The sequence below is a fragment of the Euprymna scolopes genome, chromosome 17, assembly GCF_053919585.1.
Source record: "Euprymna scolopes isolate OS-2025 chromosome 17, ASM5391958v1, whole genome shotgun sequence".
In the NCBI taxonomy this organism is placed as follows: domain Eukaryota; kingdom Metazoa; phylum Mollusca; class Cephalopoda; order Sepiida; family Sepiolidae; genus Euprymna; species Euprymna scolopes.
Genome location: NC_136498.1, coordinates 68,661,655 through 68,678,950, shown reverse-complemented (window position 1 = coordinate 68,678,950; position 17,296 = coordinate 68,661,655). Strand labels below are relative to the sequence as shown.

The window sequence follows — 17,296 nt, the reverse complement described above, 5'->3', positions numbered from 1 at the left end:
TCCATTAATGGAAGAGATAGTAGATAAATATCAAGTTTCTTAGTATATTTAACAGATAAGAATCTCATGTTTAAAATAATCAAATCAACCAAATAAGTAAAAAAAAAAAAAAAATAGTTCTTATTTAATTGGTGTAGAAGAAAACATAATAATACAATTATATTTAATCACATAACCAGAATTCAAGAATTTACATCCCAAAAAAATGGCTGATCCTTAAGAAGTTGCTCGTGAGGTTTAGACAACAGCCTGAGAATGACGTTCTGAGCTAAGAATCACTGTTCACACCCACTTGTATTTACAATCAAGTAATGTATTTTCCTGATCTTTATCACAAAATTAAATTGTTCAGTTATAAAAGAAACTATGGTTAGGTCAGGCTGACTGTACAGTTAGCTTGAAATGGAAGGAAAACATAATTAAAAAAATAATAATAATTTAGAAGAAAAAAAAACAAGTAAACAAAATCTTACATCCCAGGACTCGTTTTCTGTGTGCTTACATCAATTTATTTTTTCCAAAATAAATTGACTTGCATCCTTGATGCATGGATAAGATTTTACTGTGTCTGATGCAAGCTATGTAACAATTAGCATCTCTTATATGTATTGAACTTAGAACCCCCCCCCCCCCCAAAAAAAAAAAGTGCTTGAATATATAGGTAGATTTTATAACTGATTTTATATAAGCATCAGTAAAACTGTAGACAGATTAATCTCCTCAGTTTTTCAACCCCTGATAAGATGATTGTTGTCAATACCTAGATTAACCCATGTAAGGTTTTTCTGATGCTTACATAATTTCATACATATATATAATATATATATATATATAATATTTATTTATTCAGACACGTCTCGTTGAACACGACAGAGTTATTCTTTTTGCCGATCTTGATGGATAGTTTTTTAATTTCGGTAGGCAGCTTATGCAGTATGACACCCAAAGGTTGTGTTTCGGCCATATTGTTCTCGAGCGCTTCCTATCGGTGCATCCGATTATCTTCAGGGGCGATTGTTGTTGTTGTTTTTGTTTTCTATGAGGCTTGCTGTAATTATAGTTTTTTTTTTTATTAATTGGTTATAGAGGTGAGTGCATGGGGGTTAGGTTGAATTATTTTTTATTCAATTTTAATTTCGATTTCCTCATTGCATAGTTTATTTATTTAGTTTCTAGTTAGTTATTAAATACCGTTAGTATATTTGTGCTGGTATTAAATGAGATCCGGTTCAAAAAGGGCTGTCGTCTTTTTATAAGTATGGCTTCTAGTAATTTTAGTCGTCTTGTGCAGTTGTTAAGGTATCTGATTTTAGTATTGTTAGTTAAGATATTTCTAATGTCAGGCGACTGTAGTTTTTTATTGTGGGATGTTAGATGTTGTTTTATGGCACTATTGTCAGCTAAATTATAGGTTAGTCATCAGGAGAGTGTTGTTGTATGGCCTATGTATGCGTTGTATGAATTTTTAGAGTGGGTTCGGAGACCTTTGAAGATGTATCTTTTAATTAGGTTTATTATTTTTTCATCTATTTTGTAGTTAATATGCTATTGGTTTTTATAGTATACTTTGATGGTGTCGTTTTTGTTAGGGTTTGGGTTTACGTTTTTATTATGGAGTGAGTTTAAATAGTTTTATGTGTTTGTTGACAATTTTATTGGGAAAGTTATTGTTTATTAGGGTTTGTTTTATGTTTGTTAGCTCTTTATAAAATGTTTGTCGAGTTAATGCTATATTGTATATTTTTGGAGTCTAGGAATATTTTATTTTCGAGGTGGGTCATATAGTATTCTGCGAATGTTGGGCCTAGAGGTGATTCCATTGAGACGCCATCTATTTGAATGTATATTTTCCCATTAGGGTCTGTGAAGGAAACTTGTGTGGTACATTTTAATAGTAATTTTTTGATGGTTTTGGGTTTTATAGCTTGAGGGAGTATTGTATTGTGGTTGTATACTTGATTAATGATTATTTTAATTGTCATTTATCGGGACATTAGTAAAGAGGTTTTCAGCGTCAAGGGATGCGGTTATACATTTTTGGGGGGAGTTTAATTTTAAAAGATCTTTGAAGTCGGTGGTAGATTTTATGCAGTATTTACTAGATCAAAAAAAAAAATCAAACTAATAATATATTATACTAAATTTTAAAAGATCAAACTAATAATATATTATACCAAATTTAAAACTTCCAACTTAATAATCAAAAACAATAACAATACTAACCCCACACTAAACCAAACTAATGTAGTGTATGAATTTATTTTCCCCTGCAAAGAATGTCTCCGAACCCACTCTAAAAATTCATACAACGCATACATAGGCCATACAACAACACTCTCCTGATGACTAACCTATAATTTAGCTGACAATAGTGCCATAAAACAACATCTAACATCCCACAATAAAAAACTACAGTCGCCTGACATTAGAAATATCTTAACTAACAATACTAAAATCAGATACCTTAACAACTGCACAAGACGACTAAAATTACTAGAAGCCATACTTATAAAAAGACGACAGCCTTTTTTGAACCGGATCTCATTTAATACCAGCACAAATATACTAATGGTATTTAATAATTAACTAGAAACTAAATAAATAAACTATGCAATGAGAAAATTAAAATTAAATAAAAAATAATTCAACCTAGAAAACGAAAACCACAACAATCGCTCCTGAAGATAATCGGATGCACCGATAGAAAGCGCTCGGAAACAATATGGCCGAAACATAACCTTTGGGTGTCATACTGCATAAGCTGCCTACCGAAATGAAAAGGACCACCCGGCAAATTGAAAAACTTTCCATCAAGATCAGAAAAAAGAATAACTCCGTGTTCAACAAGACGTGTCTGAATAACAATCTGCTGCCAATATATATATATATATATATAATGTATATATATACTAGCTAGCTAGCTTGGACTACTCACTATTGCTTCACAAAGCTTGCTACTTGAATTACATGAAATTAATTTAAAATATTTCATTCATAATTTAATAAACATTAAGTAAAATCTTTCATTTATTCATATAAACATCAATATTTTCATGATTTTGATACAAATTTATCTTAAATGTGACAAAATTAAAATAAAAATCAATTTGCCTTTTCAGTTTAGACTTGGAATTCCCACAAACAAAAGGAACATTTGAATACAAATGATAAAATGTTGCAAAACAATATTTATTTTATTAAAATCAATAACAAATAATAATAATAGTCTATTAATAAAATGTCCTTTAAACTAATATGCAAATTAACTTTGCGACTGATATTCCATAAACATATCTAGTATATATAAATAGATGATGCATCTATTGTATAAAGTTTAATTAGCTTGGAATAAAGTGTTTCAACTTTACCATTAGGGGTGATAAATGACCACAGCATTCATATATAGGTGTATGTATGTATGTATATATATATATATATATATATATATATATATATATACAGGGTTCCCACAAAGTCTGGCTACATAATCTAGGCAGACTTTGTGGACACCCTGTGTGTGTATGTGTGTGTGTGTGTGTATATATATATATATATATATTTTTTTTTTTTTTTTTTTTTTTTTAACTTTATTGGTATTTCAGCTTTTAGTAAATTCAGAGGAAAAACTCTTGCGTAAAACCAATCATTAAGAAGTGTGTGTGTGTGTGTGTATATATATATATATATATATATATATATATATATATACACACACTGTATATAAAGCTTCTGATAAGTATGCATCCTATGCCACTGATGGTATTATCTCCTTCACATGGCAGTAAGATTTTACACAGAGGTCGAAAAGTGAGATTGAAGAGCCAGGTCAGTTCTGTTGGCATTCCTCAGGAAAGGAGCCTCGGGCAATTAGTAATAAATTAATCCGTTCTCAAACGGAGAAGGCAAAGCATGGTAGGGTGGATCTTCTATAACTTCACAGAACCAGCAACGTATTGCACCGAACAGAGGGAAAAAGCCATTTCAGAAATGGCATAAACTTGATTTTAGTGACAAAAGAAAAAAAAAAAAAATCACTGAGGTGAAGGGGATCCTATGCCCCTGACACTTGCAACTCTAAAAGGACATAGTAAACTCATAAACCCCTCCCAGAATAATTCATTGCAAATAAACAACAAAGGAATTCCTTTATATTAAACTAGCAAACCACTCCATGTTGCCTGGTCGTAAAATATGCATGAATATCATTTTAAATTCATGCAGATTTCTTATAGAGCAAGTTCTCTATTGATTATTCAATATATAGTAATGATTTCAAAAGTTATAAAAAAAATCTTTTGGATACAGTCCACTAGAATTGAAACCAGAGCATTTAGTGCTCCAGCCTTAGTCATTATTTATTTCTCTAGCATTGTTTCCACTTAAGCTATCGACATATGGATATGGAAGGCTAAAAATTTATAAATGCTATTACGATTGTGTATGCGCAAAAGTAATAGAAGTTTTGTTTTCAAATATAATTATAATTAGGGCTATGACAACAGGATATTCTCATTATTGTTTTGACTCTCGAGTATATATCCTATACAGTCACTCAACCAAGAACCACATCACTCTATATAAAAGATATCAACGGATACACACTTGAGTCAAAACAATGAAAAGAATATGCTGTTGTCTTGGCCCTAATTATAATATATAATCATTGTTGTAATGGTTTGAGAAAGGAACTCCTAATTTTCATGTGCAGTGATTTTTCACCAAAGAAAGTCAACAAAACATTGTGTTAAAAAAATATATATTTGAAAGAAATAGAGTATTGTCTGCCAAGAAATGTTGGAATGAAGGAAATTAAAGATTGCCTCATATGATGTGATTTTATTATTTGTATTGAACTATGTAGCACAATATTACTTTTTGAGTATTTATTAGTACCTATTAGACGTTTAAAAATAATGCATAGCATGGATTACTTATAGGGACTTGATTTTGTAGTAGGGTGTGTTTCAGTTGGATTGAAGCGTTAAGTTAAAAAAAAAATCATTCCTACTTTTAAACTTGACCTGCAACTCTAAAAAGACTGAGCTGTAATATTCAAATAAATATACATTATGTTTAGTGTAATAAAAAAAAAAGCAAGCTAAAACTTATCCGACGTTAACTGAGAAAATTCCACCTTATTGTCTATGCAAACATCTAGAAACATGTAAAGATAAAATGAAAATGGTTGGTAAGAACAAATGTCTTCTAGAATGTTTTCAAAATAATGAAATTTTTAATCATTGATTCTTCAGAAATAATTTATTCCCTCACTATTTCCGTTTCCATTTTTAATTTGTTCGATTCAGTAGAGAAAAGTTTTGCTTGTTTGCTGCTTTTTTTTTTTTTTTTTTCAAGTTCAGTTTTAAATCTAGCTCTAATGAAATAGTAAAGTCAAAACAAAAGCAACAAATAACTTATACCAAATGCCATAGAATTTAGATATCAATGTGGGCACTTTAAAGTGTAGAAATTTTAAGACTCATTTCTGAATAAGTTAACTTATTGAGAGAAAAAGAATTTGGATTTTTTTATTTATTTTTTTTTTTTTGCTTCAGCTAGAAAAAAAAATTATAAATTATTTACACGATTTCTAATCTGGGAATCTCTTAGATAAGCTTTTTCTGTATCCAAATTTCTCTGAATGACAGGACAGGGTTTTTTTGTTATTTCATTTATTTATTTATTTATTTTTTTTTTTTTTTACATTTTCACCCCAAACAAGGCATATTGCCACTTGGTTGTAGCGGGCTACTATCAGGGGTACTGTGTAGGGAGTTGGGCAGCAAGATGTCGGTTCACGTTACACTTGAACTTCTGCATGTCAGTACAGTTGAGGAAGCAGGGAATTCCAAAGTCTAGCTGTCCTGGGGAAGAAACTACTGGAGTAGAAGGCTCTCTTACATCTAGGGATCTCTACTGTGAAGAAGTGGGATTTAGCAGCTTGTCGGGTTTGTCTGGGGCATTTACGTCTAGGGGGCACAATTGCTTGCAGTTCGTCAGAGCATTCACCGTTAAAGTACTTGTAGAAAAGGTAGAGGGATGCCACATTACGTCAATGGGACAGGAGTTGAAGCTTAGATGACAGTTCAGGACCTCTCAGATTGGTGACTCTCTTTTGAACCTTGTCTAGGAGCGAGAGACTAGTGGTAGCTGCACCAGCCCAAACATGACAACAATACTCCATACATGGGCGAATGGTGGCCTTATAGAGGTATAGGATACTTTCAGGCGTTAGTATCTTTCTAGCACAGTAGAGAGAACCTACCTTCTTCGCAGCGGTCCTGGTGATACTCTCGATGTAATTGTTACAACTCATGTTTCCTGAGAGCGTTAGGCCAAGGAGTTTAAAGGAGGTACTTTCAGATAAAGAGTCATTAGCCATTGCTATTGGTGGTAAAGAAGGTTTCTTGTAATTATTGAAGGAAACGAGTTTTGTCTTGGCAGCATTGAATGTGACCATCCATTTATGTCCCCATTCTACTACAGATTGGAGGTCATCCTCTAGTGCTTCTGCCATTTCTTTAGATATGTGTTCATTTGTTTTCCTGTCGTGTCTGTTAGAGTGTCGGTTTTGCCAAACTTTTCAAATTGAGGCTCCCAGAATCACAGTACCTAGCACTATATATAGTGAAAACTAGTTATGTATACCACTAGGTTCCTTAAACTCTAAATGACCTCTTCCCTGATCTCTGTGGTATGTTGCTGACCCTGTGCAGTTCTAGGAGGTCCACCCTGGCAGGCTTTATCTTCTCTTTTGAGAAAGAGTTAGTTCAATATTAGTCCTGAGGTATGTGTGTTGTTGTCTTTTTTGGCCGTGTCATCATCTCTCACATTAGCAATTGCCGAGGGCGGGAGGACGCACATGGGTTCACAAGTATAAAAAAATAAAACAAAAACACAAACTCTGACATAAACTGCAAATATCAGTTGCATTCTGTGCTTGTGATACCATTGACCCTCTACACGTTAAGGTTCACATCTACGTTCTGTCGAGGTAATGTTCATCAGTTTATGTCATCCTTTCTTGATCTAGTCAGTCAAGAATTGCGTTCAACTATGTTCAACAGGAAACTCTCCTCTTAACTATTGTCTACTGTCCCAAACCCAAGACTGTCCCCAACTGTTGAAAACTGACAAAAAATCACTGCCACACGTAAAACTGTCTGTAAACTAACTGTAGATATATCCAGTCTTTAGTCTACATCACCTTCATTAACAATCATATTCAGCTTCCTTTGTGTACCTTGGTGAATAACTTCCTTTCCATTATTTTGCTGGTAAACTTATTTCATTTTTTTTTTTTTTTATAAACTTTCTAACACTTGCGGACTTTGATAGTATCACGCATCAATGAGATAACAACTTGCATTATCTTCAAGCAGCTGATATTGTTAGATATTGCATTCATGAGTGACAATGTGGATCTGCAAAGGTCTAAGATAAAATGAATCTTCATAATTCTGGTCGCAGCTAGAATGGTGGTCTGAATAAAGCATTTGAGTAGATTCAGCTTCAGGGGAATTATTGCAGTTATCAATTTGGCATAAAGCATTCATTTTAAGTCCATGAGCTAAAATATCGAGTTTAATGTATTTTTTTAGATAATTTGTAAAATGTTTTAAACTGCATTTGTGTGCGTTCACTTCATAGGCTGTGATTGAGCACTCGTTTTCATTTGAATTCAGTGTTTGATCTCAACACTAGTCATACTGTGAATCATGGTCTCGGCCATTGTTGTAACAAAAAGAATTTTCTGCCAAATAAAATCACAACTGAAGTTTTAAACAAGCAACAAAAAAAAAAAAAAAAAGCAACAATGTTTTATATCGAGGTTACAATGAGACCTGGTCTGTCCATCAAATGACAGACTTGCAAAATGGGCAAGCATTTTTTTTCCACTAAACATCTTCAGCTTAGGATCCAGAAAAATCTCTCTCTTAAACTTACAAAGACCCAACTGACTTCATCTTTCTGTTCTGTTAACATCTTCTATCTATAATATAAAAGCGAAAATGTATTTGTGTGTGCATTTTTTTCGTATGTCCGCCAAAGACTTTTGGGGGAGGGGTCGCTAAATCTTACAACTTTTAATATACTGTCTAGATTATAATATGCCCAATTTACGAAACTAGGTCGTCCGAATCTTTTATCATGTTACAAAATTCACGCTATGATTTCATTTTCTCTACTGTTATGGCGTGATTTTTTACCTAGAAAACCACACGTTCATGTTCGTTTAACCACCTGCTTTTTTTATGTTTAATTTCATCCTTTCTCACTTTTCTGCCCGTGTAGTGTCATGGTAAGTCATCAGGTTATTTGCCTCAAGGTTTCGGGTTCAGGCCTAACTTTTTTTTTTCTTTTATACCCGAGCAACGCTGGGCACTCCTGCTAATCTATCTATATATATATATATAAAAGGCAAAATGTGTTAGTGTGTGTATGCATTTTTTGTGTATGTGTGGCAATGGCTTGGCGCGGGGGGGGGATTAATTGCTCCTTAGAACTTTTTATATACCCACTAGATTGTAATATGTCTGATTCATGAAACGAGGTCATGTGTATCTTTAATTTGGGCGACTTTTACACACCATTTTCTTATATCAGACAATTGTTATTCTATTTGGACACTCCCCTTGTTATAGGGAGCTGGTTTTCCCCAACATCTTAGGAAAATTGGCTTGCAGCCAAAGTTAAGTGCATCATTTCATTACCGTATGGCATGATGTTTGACCTCATTAAATTTACGCACCTGTCACTTAATTTTTTAATCGTCTATATATATAAAAGCAAAAATGTTTGTGTGTGTGTTTGTATGTCTCGCAAAATCTATCGACATGGGCCACGGATTTTCGCCACATAGGTATCATTTTAAAGCTCCAACCTTTGGCTAAAAACGTTAATTCCTTCACCCTAAAATCATCAGTTTTGTACAGGGATGGTGTAGCAAAAAATCGTTCCTTCATTTTGCCTTTTCCACGACTACTGCGATGATGACGTGATGTTTGACCTAGAAAACGTTTGTTGGTTTAACGTGCTGGTTTTTTAAACGTTTCATTTTGTCACTATTTAGTTGTTTGTCTTTTTGGCCTACGTGTAACGCGTCCAGCTTTTTTTTTCCACCTTACCCTCGAGGCCTCAGGTTCAAGCCCACCTTCCAACCTAAACTTTTTATTTTTATTTTACACCTCTAAACTCCGGGGCTTTTTCTTCTTACTCCCCACCCCTACGCGCACAACGTTGTTATCTTAAGATTGCATGTGGTTTTTCCGATTTTTTTTTTTTTTTTTTTTTTTGTTTTTTAACAGGGTTATTACTTACCCCCCCCCCATACACACACCTACAAATACCCGGGCAACGCCGGGTACCCTCCCCGCTAGTCTATATATATAAAAGTGAAAATGTTTGTTTTGTGTGTGCGTTTTCGTGTATGTCTGCAAAAGGGTTTTTTCCTCGGCCTTCATGCAGGGGTCTGTCCTTCTTAAAACTTTTTATATCACGTCTAAATGATAATATTTACGAGATAACAACGGGAGTTGTGTGTGTATTTAATTTGCCCGACTTTGAAAAGCTAAATATTCAACATTTTTTGATTGCCGCGTCTTGATTCAGCTTTTTTGTATAATAAAACAAAAAAAAACTGCCCCGCAGTAAATAAAATACTGCCCCGCAGTCAAAGTTGACCTCATTATTACTTCTTGCTGGCCCAGTGGTTAGCGTCGCACGTTTTTTTGTTTTTTTTCACACTTTATTTCCCAACGCCTCAAGGCTTCAGATTTAATCCTTCCTACTTACCTACCAAAACTTTTTTTTATTTTTTTTTATTTTGAAGGATCATGGCATCATAAGTCATTGTGGTTCAGTGAGCAAAAGTGTTCCCAGTAATGATTTTCCCTCTTTCGTGCTTCAGATTCGAGCCCGCCTACCATGGCTAATTTTTTTTTTTTAAGGGGTGGGTTCCAGCACACAAGCTTCCTAAATATCTGGTGGAGAAGTTGTCACCTACTTCTTCCATTCTTTTCAGGGGCTTGCTCAATATCCTTAGCATAGCAGCTGTGTCTAAACCAAACTTCATGTCCACCCAGACAACGCCGAGTATCCATGCTAGTCTAATATATAAAAGGCAAAGTGTGTGTGTTTGTATGTCTCACAAAAATTTCCGACAGACATGTTGGAACGTGACAAAATCAGTATCGTTTTAAAGCTCAGTCTCTCAGACAACAAATATCGAAAAATTGGCCAAAAACATTAATTCCTTCACCCTCACACCCTCACCTGGGTCGTTTTTCACAAAAAGGGTGATTTTTTTTTTGTCAACATTTTTGCAAGTCATTGTCTTCTTTCAATTGACTACCCTTAATTCCAACGCTCACTACTTCCAATTTCACGATGGACACATCAGCTAAGACGCTATGTTTATTTTCACCTTTTCCTGTGTTACGGGTTTGAGCCTGCCTACCAACAATTTTTTTTTTTTTTTTTTTTTTTTTTTTTTAGCACCTCTCTCCACTTGGGCTGCCTACTGGGGTTCCTTACTACACCACCTCTCCACAACTGGGCAATAGGCCGCTAGTCTATTATATAAAGGAAAGTTGTCTGTGTTTGTATGCTTGCTAAAAACTTTTGTCATGTGCATCGTACAGGCACCAACTCGGCATCATTAGAAAGACTGACCTCTCAGACAAATATGTAAAAATTGGAAAAAAATGGTCAATTATTTCATATACAAATAGTTTTATATCAAACGGGGGTCACATAAAATCGTTTCTTTATAAATGATTTCAACAACTGCGCATGTGTCAACCACTGTCCTCAGAATTCATTTAACTATAAGAATTTTCAACATGATTTCGTAATGAGCGCTGTGGACCAATGGATTAAGAGATTGCCTCATGATCATTAGTTTTGAGGTTCGCATACACCTTCCAGTGGTTGTTCATTTGTTTTTTGTTTTTGTTTTTTTGTGCATTTAAACAGGGTTGTTTTGTAATTTCGACAGCTAATTATATCAAAGCAAAAATAATTTTCTTATTTCGATTTTTTTTTTTTTTTAATCAGAGGTTTAAATCAACTGAGCGTTAAATGTTTATTTAAAAGAAACAAAAATTCTAATCCAATTACGATTCTTTAATTAAAACAAAAAAAAAGCAAACTTTCTTATATTTACATTTTTTAAAGTTTTTTTTTTTTTTTTTTTTTTTTATTCTTTAGCATTGAAACGGTAAAAAAAATTTTTTAATATTTTTTTGTACTTTGTGTGATTTATTTGGCATTTTTTATCAGCAGTTAAGAAAAATGTTTTGTTTTAATTATTTCGAGGGTTACGTAAATCACATTTTATTTATTTTTTATTTTTTACATCATAACTGCTTAAGTCATAAGTAATCATTTTTAAAACATAAAAACCTTTATTTCGGTCAAAAAAATTTCTACATATTTTCAGTACATATTGTAAAGTAACATAGTCATTGCAACAGACCAAGTCACTCACACATATTAAACTAAAATTTGTTTAAAATGCTTATTTTCAACATTATAACATCATAAGCACTCATGACCGTGTGGGCAAAAGCATTTGCCTGTAAGATTTTGCCTTCTTCCCCCCTTCTGTCCATTTTTATCACTTTCTCCCATGTTTTCCCTGGTCTTCCCTTGAAACCCAAGAATTCTCATCCATTTTTTTTTCAACCTAGCCATACCACTGAAGTTCACTTTTCTGCAGACATCTCTCTATGCTCTCCAGATGTAATGTTCCTCTGAAATCATCAGAACTAAGCCTGTCTTTAAGAGTAACATTACACATATTCTATCATTCTTCTCCATGCAACACATATCCTCAACCCTCACTGGCTAGGTTTCATTCCTATACATTATCACATTGTACATGCATGCCTGCTGGATTCTCCTCTTGATCCATGATGGTAATGCTTTGCTGGTTAGTGATAGCAGAAATTTGAAGATGATGAGTACAAGTTAAGATGAATTCATGGTTCAGTAAGTCAACTGGAAAGATGATGGATCGTTACTGTAGGATGCAGGTGATGATTATCTTAGAAGTTTTCTTTATACTGGAAGCTATTGCATTTGATCTAGCTGCAGATGATGATGAATGGCTTGAGCTGTATCGTGCTAGTAAAAAATGCTGTTCGATTACACAGTGATTAAAAGGAAAAAGGCTGCTGATCACATGAGTTAAGCTGTTCAAGAATCAAACATCCGGTTTTGTTAGAAGTGCCAAGTCATAAATAAGTTCAGAACGACAAAGCTCTCTTCTTGGATAATTGATCATATCAATTAGAAACGTTGTGAGAATCAGTAACAGTGCAGATGTGTTGAAAGTACATCCGTAAAGACGGTTGAAGGAGTAAAGCAAATGCTTCTGTACTTGGTGAAATCCATGATGCAAGTGTTTGCTGTGTGATACTATAGTCGACCCTAAGGAGAGAAAATATAATAAAAGAAATGAAAGTTTACCAGGTAACAAAAGAAATAGGAAATAGAATAACAGATAGGAAGGTAGAGAAAAGAAATTGTGCATGTGATGGTTGGTCAGGGTGACGGTAACAATAAACCTGAGATATATTTAGATTTGGTTTGCTGGGATTCACAATGAATTTTTATGACTTTAAGAAGTGACTATGCAGGGTGTGACACTCAATGAGATTTTTAACAATAGAAATGATTTACAGACGAAAAAGGCCAGTTTATGACAGGGTTGAGTTGTGAGTTGAAAACTTACAACAGTCAACAATTGTGAGCTAGACACAGTAGAGGGTGACACAGTTGCTCGCTTGGAGATCCCTAAGGGAGATTGGAAAGATTGGAGTGGAAGCTGAGCAAGAGTAGACTGAGAAAAAAATTACTGGAGACTCACATGACCAGATAGATCCATGAACAATGGTGGGGTTCCTACTTGTATGTTATGCAGCAGTATTACACACACACACACACACAGCTTAACAAGTACTTATCTTGTGTTTTTTTATTGTGGCACAATCACGAAGATGATTGGGCTACAAATATGCTCAAAGTTAGTAATGCAAATGAGTCTGTACTATTTAAAGTGGTGAGTGTAAGTGGGTCTGCTCTATTTTTGGCTCGTTTTCTGCAAGTGAGTTTATTTTCATCTTAGATATTATTCTTACAGTGTTGCCCACAATAACCTGTGGCATAACAGATATAAGTGTTAAGTAATAATCAGTTCTACATGACTTTCTTCTCATGATTGAAGGTTTAATCCTTGCAAACTATACTAAAAATACAATTACGGATTACTCTATTGAGTTATGACTAAACCATGGATTAAATAAAGAGTTCCATCTCAAATTTTATATATATTCCCTAGTTCGACATAAAGATTCCTGAACTCGACAAGATGCACCTGTTTCACTTCAATGAAGACTCATCAGTATGGCAATTTATAACTACCACCAGTAGTCCGTTAACTTACCATCGAAGGCTTGTCAAATCAAGCTGAGTACTTGAATGGTCAACCATTAAAGGTCATGTTCATGTTAATTAACAGCATTTGTTTGGTATCAAGGAATTGGCAATTTGTAAACAATCCACGACAATGCTATAATCCAGTGGTTTCCAACCACTGCGCTATGGCACATTAGTGTATTGTGAAATGATTACTGGTGTGCCGTGAAGAGATGATAGTTATAAGCCATTTAATTTCATTTTGTTTGATAAAAGCATTTCTTTTCTTAATCGTGATGACACCGCTTAAATAGCTGAATTTCTAGAATCTAAATCTTTCGCGCATACTAATTAGTAAGCCTTTTTATGGTTTATATTAGTGATGGTACGATTAATTGGAATATCAGGAGTTTTTCAAAGTGTCAGGAATCAGTATTGTAGCTGCATAATTCAGACTCTATTTCAATACAGGACATGTTGATTTATGTGAATAAAAATTCTCCTTATATAACCGCCATTGGTTTTTATTATTTTATTGCAAAAAGGTTTTATGAGTAGAAAATATTTTTTTCTTGATATGTGTGCCGAAATGAAAACAATTGAAATGAATTGTTGACAGGTTCGTCATTATATCTTAAACTGATGACGTATCACGTTCGATTTGAAGTTCCTATCTTTCATGCGTGCTTATAAACCAAATACAAACATAATCTCTTGAAACAAATACTCGTTTATCTACAACAACTGTCAACAATTTCCCTTACTTTCTATCTGTGCCTAAAGCTAAACGGAAATTCAATGAGCCAAGTTTCTTTTCTAGAACTCTTTGCCTGCGAAACACAATTCTGTGAGACTGATTCCCAACTGACTACAACATGGCTGCTTTCAAGTCTAATGTAACTAAGTTCCTGTTGAGCCATCCTCTTAAATAATTAAACCCTATCCAAGTTCCACCATTACCAAGTATCACAGTGTTGTCGCACCGTCCACCTAACAAACTCATTAATCCTTGCCCTCGAAAGGCTTTTGGGCCTTAATAAACAGTGACCACCACCCTCTCACACGCACTAGTTAAAAAAAAAAAAAAAAAAAAAGAACCACTATTCTAGAAAAGAACCAAAATAAATAACTTTTTAAATCATATTATTTGGATTCTTCAGACTTGTTGCGGGCCAGGATATAAATATCCTAATTCGCTACAAAAGAAAATAATGAAACGAATGGAAAGAAGGAAACAAAACTCAATTGCTGGATAAAATAAACATGTTGTTTATTTTCTGTTGAAAAATGAATGTTTTAGGTGTAACTCATGTTCATGTCCGCGCATGGAAAGAGGGGTGAGTAATATAGTGGAACGAGAAATGGCAGTCCAAAGAAAAAGATAGAGGGTTGACATCAGTAAAGCTGCGCACACATGTTGGTACTTGTCCATGTGGAAATGTCTTCAGGCCACTAGCTGTGGATGCGAACTTGTCTGGTTGATGGACCAAAGCAAAAGGGAAAAAAGAGTGAGAAAGTCAATCCAGTCCATAGAGAGAGAAAGCGTATAAAGTGTACGTACTGTCTGTTAGCTCTTGCCCCACATACAGTAGCAGGGGACGTGACGTGCGCGCGGTTGGTCCGTCGACCTTTCAGGTCGGAAGCTGGTTCGAAAAGAGGGAAGCAGCTTATTGCTCTTGCTTTTATAGTTGTTTCTGGTGGTCTTTTGCGTATGTGTAGATTTCCTTTAAAGGGGAAGTGACGGTGCCCATGTGTGCATACGTGTGCGTATATGTGTGTACATATGTGTACGTTAGCGTGTGTGTATATGCACGTGAATGTGAGTATATGTACATGTGTGTACGTGCGCGCGTATGTGTATGACAAGAAATATGGCTTGAGATGGGAACGCGTGTTTTTGTGTGAGACTAGAAAGGGCTCGCACAGACTACTGTTCTTATCTTGAGTGCTATTTTCACAACGTTTCGGTCGATGTAACCTCCGACATTCTTCAGTTGTATATTGTCGAACCCAGGAATGTTTCTGTCAAACTCAGGAATTTGAACAGAATTTCGAAAAGGAACCCTTTATTTACTTCATGGGGTAGCATGCTCCTGCTCTGTCAGCCATGACTGGATAGTGATCCCAAGTTATTCGCTCTTGTATTTGGGTCACCCATGCTTAGAATTGAACCTTCAATCTTCAGGAGAATATCACTTTTACAATCGAGTCCATGCGACCTGAAGAAGGTCGAAGGTTACATCCAAAGAATCCAAATAATACGAATAACCAATCTTCATCTAAAAAATTTAGAAACATTTTTAATAATGCACACATCATAAAACTCGGCCTTTAATTTTATTATTTTTGTTAAAAGTGAGTTATTTTCTACGATTCAAATGTGTCATGTCTTAGCAAAGCTTATGGTGCAAATTCAGAATTCAATCTAAAAAAAAAAAAAATACAAATAATCTTTATGATGTAAATATCTTTCACAGAATGAAAATATCATATTCCAAAAAATCACGTAAATTGATCAAATAGTTTTGTTTTTGTTTTTTAACTAAGAAAATCAAATTTTATCAGAGAGTGAGACGTGTTTTGATCTGTCATGTTTAAAAAAATAAGTGTGAAACAACTCAATTCGAACTACCGAAATCAAAATCAGTCTTGTAATAATTACGATTTACTATTAAAATCGTTAAAAAAAAAGATGATTTTTTACATTAAAAAAACTAAAAAAAAAAAACTACCTGATCATCAATTTTACGGAATTTTTGGAATGCAAATTTCGTGACGGATACGTAACATCAATCATAAAGATTTTCCTGTGATTTATTTATTATTTATTTTTTTAAGTTGAATTCTGGATAGGAACCGAGCTTTTTTGTGCGTTAAGATTAAAATCCAACAGTTGTGCATATGTTGAGAGAGAGAGAGAGAGAGAGAGAGAGAGAGAGAGAGAGAGAGAGAGAGAGAGAGAGAGAGAGTTCTTCTTCTTCTTCTTCTTCTTCTTCTTTTTTATCCAACAACAACACGAGCCACTGTTGAAGTAGTGACAGGGCGGAGTAGTAGCGACCCTGCGTGGTGGCATCCGTGGCAATTGTTGAGTATATGCAGTTCGTGATGTTTTATTCTCTTTTCAGTAGCAGCAGTTAAGAGTTGATAGCGTTGACGTCTGCCGTCTTGTTGTAACTCGTCTTACGGCTAACAAAGAATCCATATATATAGTGCAAGAACATAGACACCAGGTTCGGGGGGGGGGGGGGGACAAAAACAATATGACCCGTTGTGTCACCGATTTGACTCGATTTAGATTGTCTGAATCAGGAAAAAGTGAGTTTGCAAAGCCAGTTAAATTTAAAAAATAAATTTAAAAAAAAAACAGGCTCCAAAATTAAGCTTCTTTCAGATAGATATACCCCCTCTCTCTCTCTCTCTTAATTATGGGTTAAACAATATTACCACTTGTTATATTATATTTAAAAAAATAATTAATAAAACAAAATTCCAAATTAGTCTCTTTCTTGGCTATTGCCCTATCTTTCTCTGTTTCAAACGTTTTCTTTTTCTCTTTTTTCGCTTTCCGGCGACGCGTTAAATAGTATTATAACGTGTGACTATATTTCCTTTTGTTTATAATGGACTATTCCACTCTAGAATTTTATAATTATTTTTATTGCTACTGACTGTTGAGAGAGAGAAACGAAGTGGAGTGTAAAATATGATATAAGTAGTTAAACAGCATACATTGGGAGAGTGTGACAATGGCTGAGAAACTTAGTAAAAGATAGGTCACTTGGTGAGTTAATTGCAAATTACGGCTAATTAGAACAATTAAAATATTTTTTAGATGTAACTCAATCCCAAAACTAAGTAATATTTTAACATGTAT

General features: G+C 34.2%; 1 long non-coding RNA gene across 1 annotated transcript; it reads right to left on the bottom strand.

Annotated features, from left to right (window-relative positions):
- Window positions 1-11,382: 11,382 nt before the first annotated feature.
- Window positions 11,383-16,651, bottom strand: LOC145296775 (uncharacterized). Its single transcript, XR_013870023.1, has 2 exons — window positions 16,155-16,651; window positions 11,383-12,435 (listed from the first exon to the last, which is right to left on the bottom strand). It is a non-coding gene; the product is annotated as an uncharacterized LOC145296775 (long non-coding RNA).
- Between the last annotated feature and the right edge of the window lie 645 nt (window positions 16,652-17,296).